Raw genomic sequence first — 7,783 nt, 5'->3', positions numbered from 1 at the left:
TATCAGGAAGATGGATGTTCATGTTTGGTGAGTGCGCCGTCTCCCTACAGGCAGGTTCCCTGGGATACCGAATTATCATCAGAATATTGCTTGGTAATCATAGCATTCCAGCAAGGGGAACTAATTCAGGGAACCTAATGCCCATTGATGGATTCATCTTAGCCCGTCTCTGGGGACACAGCTGCCCCCCCAGCTCAGCAGGTCCCACTGCTGGGGGGAGGGGGCACCTTCTAAGCTGCACATTTTGGAGACACACTGCTGACGTAAGAATCTCTGGATCTAACTTTTCTTTCTCATTTATATAAAACAAAGCTCCAACCCTTTTCCTCCTGTTCGTTTAATACAGAAAACTCATACAAGCAAAAAACAAAATTAAAAATACCTCATAGAGACAACTACTATCTTGGCGATTCTTCCAGATTCTTCTGTCCTCTTCAACTGGTCTGATCTTTTCTGAGCACAGCAGCCCTCCTCCTCCTCATTCTCAACCAGGGTTAGGTCTCTGGGCAGGGAACTGGAGGGACAGGGCTGAGAGGGAAAGCAGAGCACAGAGCACAGTCCTTTCTCGGGAGGAAGTGTAAATGTGTTAAACAGTACAAAGCTGCGGTTTGAGGAGCCTGAAGGTGCGAGCCATGGGAACGCAGTAGTGAACACTGGGCAAGTTTGCTTAGCCCCTGTTCTCTTACAAAGGAAATTTCATCAGCAACTGCCCCCTGCTCAGGGAAGCAGAACTGGTGAGTTAAGAGCAAGGTGATAATTACTATCCATGTTTATGGACCATTTAACTTTATCAATCACTGTGTGCATATTTGAGGGCCAACTTCTTTCCAAGCACTCTTCTATACACTGGAGACATAGAAGCAAATAAACAAAATACCTGCCTTTAGGAAATGTCCATTCTCATGGGGAGATGAACAAATTTTTTAAATTAGTAAAATAAATAGTATATAAGTGGTGATCCATACTATGGAGAATAACAAAGTAGGAAAGGAGGCCAGGCTGGAGGGGAGTAGGATTTTAAATACAATGGCCAGACAAAAACAGACACATAGGCCAGTGGAACAGAGTATAGAGCCCAGATATGGACCCTCAACTCTATGGTCAAATAATCTTCAACAAAGCAGGAAAAAATATCCAGAGGAAAAAAACAGTCTCTTCAATAAATGGTGCTGGGAAAATTGGACAGCTAGTGTAGAAGGATGAAACTCGACCATTCTCTTATACTATACACAAAGATAAACTCGAAATGGATAAAAGACCTCAATGTGAGGCAGGAATCCATCAGAATCATAGAGAAGAATATAGGCAGTAACCTGTTCAACATTGGCCACAGCAACTTCTTTCAAGATATGGCTCTAAAGGCAAAGGAAACAAAAGCAAAAATGAACTTTTGGGACTTCATCAAGATCAGCACAGCAAAGGAAACAGTCAACAAAACAAAGAGGCAACCCACAGAATGGGAGAAAATATTTGCAAATGACACTACAGATAAAGGGCTGATATCCAAGATCTGTAAAGAACACCTCAAACTCAACACACACAAAACAGATAATCATGTCAAAAAACAGGCAGAAGACATGAACAGACACTTCTCCAAAGAAGACATACAAATGGCTAACAGACACATAAAAAATGCTCATCATCATTAGCCATCAGGGAGATTCGAATCAAAAGCACATTGAGATACCACCTTACACCAGTTAGAATGGCCAAAATTAACAAGACAGGAAACAACATGTGGAGAAAGGGGAACCCTCCTACATTGTTGGTGGGAATGCAAGTTGGTGCAACCACTTTGGAAAACAGTGTGGAGATTCTTCAAAAAATTAAAAATATAGCTATCCTATGACCCTGCAATTGCACTACTGGGTATTTATCCCAAAGATACAGATGTAGTGAAAAGAAGGGCCATCTGTACCCTAATGTTCATAGCAGCAATAGCCACAGTGTCCAAACTGTGGAAAGAACCAAGATGCCCTTCAATGGACAAATGGACAAGGAAGGGCTGTATACTCCATATATACTATGGAGTATTATGCCTCCATCAGAAAGGATGAATACCCAACTTTTGTATCAACATGGACGGGACTGGAGGAGATTATGTTGAGTCAAATAAGTCAAGCAGAGAGAGTCAATTATCATGTGGTTTCACTTACTTGTGGAGCATAAGGAATAACAGGGAGGACATAAGGAGAAGGAAAGGAAAAGTGAACTGGGGGAAATCGGAGGGGGAGATGAACCATGAGAGACTGTGGACTCTAAGAAACAAACTGAGGGTTTTGGAGGGGAGGGGAGTGGGGGGGTTGGGTGAGCCTAGTTGGTAGGTATTATGGAGGGCACGTATTGCATGGAGCACTGGGTGTGGTGCATAAACAATGAATTTTGGAACACTGAAAAGAAATAAAATAAAATAAAATGCAAAAAAAAAAAGCCAATAAATAAATACATACATACAAATATACATACATACATACATACATACATACATACAATGGCCAGGAAGGCCTCTTAGCAGAAGGGGACATTTGAATAAATATCATAGGAAAGTCGGGGAGTGAGCCCTGTGGAGGGAGCATTCTGGGTGGAGGAAATAGGAAGTGTCAAGGCCCTGAGCAGCCGCAATGGCTGGACTGGAGTGTGGAAGTAAGGATGAGGGCCAGTTTGTGTTGGACCCTTTTTCACAGGCCACTGGATGACGTTAGTTTTTACTCTGTGGTGAATGGGAAGCCACTGGGTATGGGAAGTAAAAGAGCGACATATTCTGATTTCCCTTCAAAAAGATGCCTCTGGCTCAGGCAGCGGGGGCCCTGGGTAGATGCGAACCTAATGCCAGACTCTAGGTTAGAGACAATGGCGGCTCCCACCGAGGCAGTAGTAATGGAAATTGCGAAGCGTGGTTGGCAAGTTTGAGCTGTGTTTTAGAAACAGAGCTGTCAGGATTTGCTGACGGACTGGAAGTGGGGTTCAGAGAAAGAGAGGCGTCAAGGTTGATAGAGCAAGCAGAAGGATAAAATCTCCCTTTCCTGTGACAAGGAAGACTGTGGGAGAGGCAGGTAATGAAGATTGGGGGTTCAGTTTGGAGGTATTAAATCTGGGGTGCTTACTGGCTACAGAAGTGAAAAGAACAGTCCTGCTGGCATACATGGGACAAGGGCCAATATGTAGGATGGAAAGAGGTCACCTAGGGAGAAAGGGGAGAGAGCAGGAAAAAGGCCCAATCTCTACCCCTGGGTTACTTTGCTACTTAGAGATCTGGGAGATGAAGGAAATCCTGCATTTGAAACTGAGCATGAGAACCCATCGAGGCAGAGCAAACCCAGGAGTGGAACACCAAGGTGAAGGAGTGATGAGGGAACAAAAAATTAGCTGAGGACAAAGCAGAAGCTGTCACCCTACACTACTCCCCCCACCCCTTGTAACATGTATGACATTCCTCAGGCACTCCTGGCTGCCCTAAAGGAAAAACAAATAGTTAACTTGTAGAGACCAGGATCCTGCAAGACCTGAGTCTCCCTCACTTTACAGATATCCTAGTGATTCACAAGGAAGAAGCTTTCTTATCAATAGCTTAACTTCCAGAGACCCATAACTCAGTCCCTAAAGCCCTAACATCATCCTCCCCTCCCTAAAATTGAGGGAGGCTGAGGCAGAGGGAAATGTAAATAAAGTTAAATTTCTTCCAAACCTAAAGCTCATTGATAGGGACCTGGGATAGCAGGAGTGTGACATTACTCCAGGAAGCTCTCAACTATCTTACTGTTAATGCCTTATTAAAAGGAAAAACAGCCTCAACTTGACAAATAGCAAAGCCTCCATTATCCTGTGTGTCTTCTTCTTTCAAACCCTCCTTTTTTCCTTACCTCCCCCAAACCCCATAGTGTATAATCAGTCACCCCTCACAACCCCAGTGCAAGCAGCTCTTTCTGCCCATGGGTCCTGTCCCCGAGCTTTCATAAATCACCATTTTGCACCAAAGATGTCTCAAGAATTCTTTCTTGGTCATTGGCTCTGGACTTCACCCCTCTGAACCTCGCTTAGAGTTTAAAACTTCATCAGGAAGACAGGGTCTCAACCATGCCAGATACAGTACCTAGGCCACAGGAGATGGTTTTGCACCAGGAAAATTGTGGACAGATGCTTTGGTGGGGAGCTGGGGGGCTGGAAGCTTGATGGGAATGGTTTCAAGATAGTAAGGGAGAGGGTTGCCTTGGTGGCTCAGTGGTTAAGTGTCCACCCTTGGCTCAGGTCATGATCCCAGGGTCCTGCTCGATGGGGAGCCTTTTTCTCCTTCTCCCTCTGCCTGTTGCTCCCCTGCTCTCTCTCTCTCCCTCCCTCATTCTCTGCCAAATAAATAAAATCTTAAAAAAAAAGAAGATAGTAAGGGAGAAGAGGAATAGAAAACATAATAGATAATTATTTCTGCAAGTTTTGCTCTAAAGGGAAAGAGATGAATGGGGTAGTAGCCAAAGATGGATGTGGAGTCAAGAGAGGGCCTTTTTACTTTTTCATGGTAGGAGTAATCACAGTTTGTATGCTGATGGGCATGACGCTTTAGAGAAATGATGACCCGGGAAAGGATGAGGAAAAATCCTAGTGTGGTAGTATCCTCGTGTAGAAGAAAGGGGAGGGTGCAGACAGACGTCCATGGTACCAGAAGGGGAGGCACCAGTGCTGATGACTGGAGCTGAGGTGGTGGGAGGCGTGTATGGATACTCTCTCCTGATTGCTTTTGGATTCAGACTGAATGATGAGGCAAGTCATCAGCTGACAGTGACGATGGCAGGAGTGTGGGAGGTTTTTAGAAAGGGAAGCACACTGAGGAGAGAGTAAGAATGGACGGATGGAAGCAATGCAACCTTTCTCTCCGTGTTTGCATTAATCCATTAATCCCTACGCTAGCCCTATGCCCTGGCACCAGTCTCTTCATTGACAAATAGGCTAACAGTCTAATGAAACAGGTATGCTCAGTAAAGCCAGACCTCACTAGCTGAGAGTAAAAAGCAAGGCGATTCTAAAGATCTTCAAGGGTTGATCTCTGTGTATCCTTATGATTTGCCTTAGTCTTCCTAATTCCATATTGGAGCCTTCAATGCATGTAATAAAAAGAGTCTAAATTAACCCAGTGATATAATTCAAATCTAACCCAGCCCTCTCTCTGCTGGTCACATGGTATGGCATAGGTAAGAGTTCCATCTACATCTACCAGGCCAATTCTGGGCCCTCCTGCCTCTTGGACTGAATCCAATTAGGCTTCCCACAAGCTAGCATGCTTCTGGTTCTAGCTCAAATGTTTTGTTAAGGGGCGCCTGGGTGGCTCAGTGATTTAAAGCCTCTGCCTTCAGCTCAGGTCATGATCTCAGGGTCCTGGGATGGAGCCCCACATTAGGCTCTCTGCGCAGCAGGAACCTGCTTCCCCCTCTTTGCCTGCCTCTCTGCCTACTTATGACCTCTCTCTCTCTCTCTGTCAAATAAATAAAATCTTGAAAAAAATTATTAAAAAAAAAGAAATGTTTTATTAAGTGGCATCACTGCCAAAAAGCATTGCATCAGAATGACAAATACGGTTGTAGAGACTGGGACCTTTTTTTAAAAAAATGAAAGAGGGGGCACCTAGGTGGCTCAGTGGTTAAGCCTCTGCCTTCAGCTCAGATCATGATCTCGGGGTCCTGGGATCAAGTCCCTCATCGGGCTCTCTGCTCTGCGGGGAGCCTGCTTCCTCCTCTCTCTCTCTCTCTCTCTGCTTGCCTCTCTGCCCACTTGTGATCTCTCTCTGTCAAATAAATAAAATCTTTAAAAAAAAAATGAAAGAGGCTATTTTTAAAAAAATATTTCCTCTATTTATTTGACAGAGCAAGAGAGCACAGCAAGGTGAGCAGTGAGGGAGTAGGAGGCAGAGGGAGAGGGAGGAGCAGTCTCCCTGCTGAGAAGGGAGCCTGAAGCAGGGCTCAATCCAGGACCCCAGGATTATAACCTGAGCTGAAGGCAGATGTTAACCAACTGAGCCACCCAGGTGCCCTGAAGAGGCTATTTTAACCAAGGTGAAGAGACCTGGGATATTTAGCATTTTAGTCCTTTAAGGTGATCATGTTTGGATGAACCACTTCTCTCATTCTAATTTGAGGAGAGGTTTCTGTGCACAACTCAATTTACCCATTAACAAAAGTATTTTCTTTTCTGTCCCTATTCACTTCTTTTCCTTGATCCCAGAGTCACAATTTTACCTTGATGTGTCAATACAAATGGTGACAGATACTAACTGTGGATATTCAGTCTAGTTTCAAATACTTTAATCAAAAATATGTATAACCACACATATCTGCCAAGCGTTAATTAAAATAATTTTTCTACCATCTTCCCTGTTTCACGTAGTAATTATGACTTTGGCATACGTATTTATCAGAAGGAAATACCTACTTTTCTGTTTTTGGAAGGCTACATGAGGAAAGATGGTACTTCACAGTTTGGAGCAGCCTAACTAAACTCTTGACACTACGAACCCCCATTCAGATTCCAGTTTTGAGATGTTGACCCAAATCAATCTGAATGTGATTTGAAAAAGGTTTCTTATGGCTCACTTGGGTCTAGATATACAGAATTATAATTTTTATAAACAAGGTGTGTCAACTTGACCTGATGTATCTCTGGGGAAGAATGTTCTTTTGGATCAAACTGAAAATCCATGTCCTTTTTCTTCATTACTATCTACTTTCTGGATTTCAAGCTAAATTGGAAGTTAGGAAATAGATTTCAGAAGTTAGCTGACAGATCCATCTCAAAGAACATTTACAAAAATTATAGAAACCTAATCACTATTAAAGGAGAAAGAAATAAATAAAGAAAGAAAGAAAGAAAGAAAGAAAGAAAGAAAGAAAGGAAGGAAACAGCATTCCCATTAATTGTTGGTTCGCATACTGATGGGAAGACACAAGCAAAATAAAAGGCAAAAAGAAACCCACAAAGTATTCCCACTCTCATTTAAGAGAAGTCATTTTTGTACCAATAGTTTTACTTACAACATGTATTATCAATAGCAATACAGATTTTGTACACACCATTAAAAAATTCAAATATTTTGCCTTAGGGATTTAACTGAACAGAGCTATGGACACCCCTTTTCCACTTACTCATATGACAAATATTTACTGAATGCCTACTGTATGTTAGTCATGGTACTAGTAACTGAGAATATGAAATTAGGGAGAATGGATGCCTGGAAGGTATAGAGCACACTCAGAAATATGCCTTGTTAAGAAAAAATTCTGTAAGGAAAAGTATTTACCTGGTGGGCTCATTCTGAGTACCAGAATGTTGATTACCTTTGTAATTTTAAATAGGTTGAATCGACTCAGATATCCATGGCTATATTTGAGAGATTATTATTATTATTATTATTAGAGAGAGAGAGTAGGGGGAGGGATACAGGGAAGGGGAGAAAGAGAACCTTAAGTGGGCTCCACGCCCAGCACGGAGCCCTAGGAAGGGCTCGGTCTCACAGCTCTGAGATCATGACCTGAGCCAAAATCAAAAGTCAGATGCTTATTGAGTGAGTCACCCAGGTGCCCCTACTTCTACTTCCTGTAAAATTACTTTGTAAAAGTAAGTATTGAAACTGCCTGAATTCACACTGATGAACAAGAAAATACTTCACCATTCAGTTAAGTATGGCTTAATAGTTGATCAGTAAAGAGACAGATAATGTTAAAATGCTGTATCATGGTGTTTGGGGATTAATTTTCAATCTATACTTACTACAAATTAGTAAATTAGTAAATTATTGCTCTTT

Source organism: Lontra canadensis, unplaced genomic scaffold (assembly GCF_010015895.1).
Source record: "Lontra canadensis isolate GAN:19392208 unplaced genomic scaffold, GSC_riverotter_1.0 scaffold12, whole genome shotgun sequence".
Classification (NCBI taxonomy): Eukaryota; Metazoa; Chordata; class Mammalia; order Carnivora; family Mustelidae; genus Lontra; species Lontra canadensis.
The sequence above is the reverse complement of the archived record's forward strand: the minus strand, read 5'-3'. Positions refer to the sequence as shown.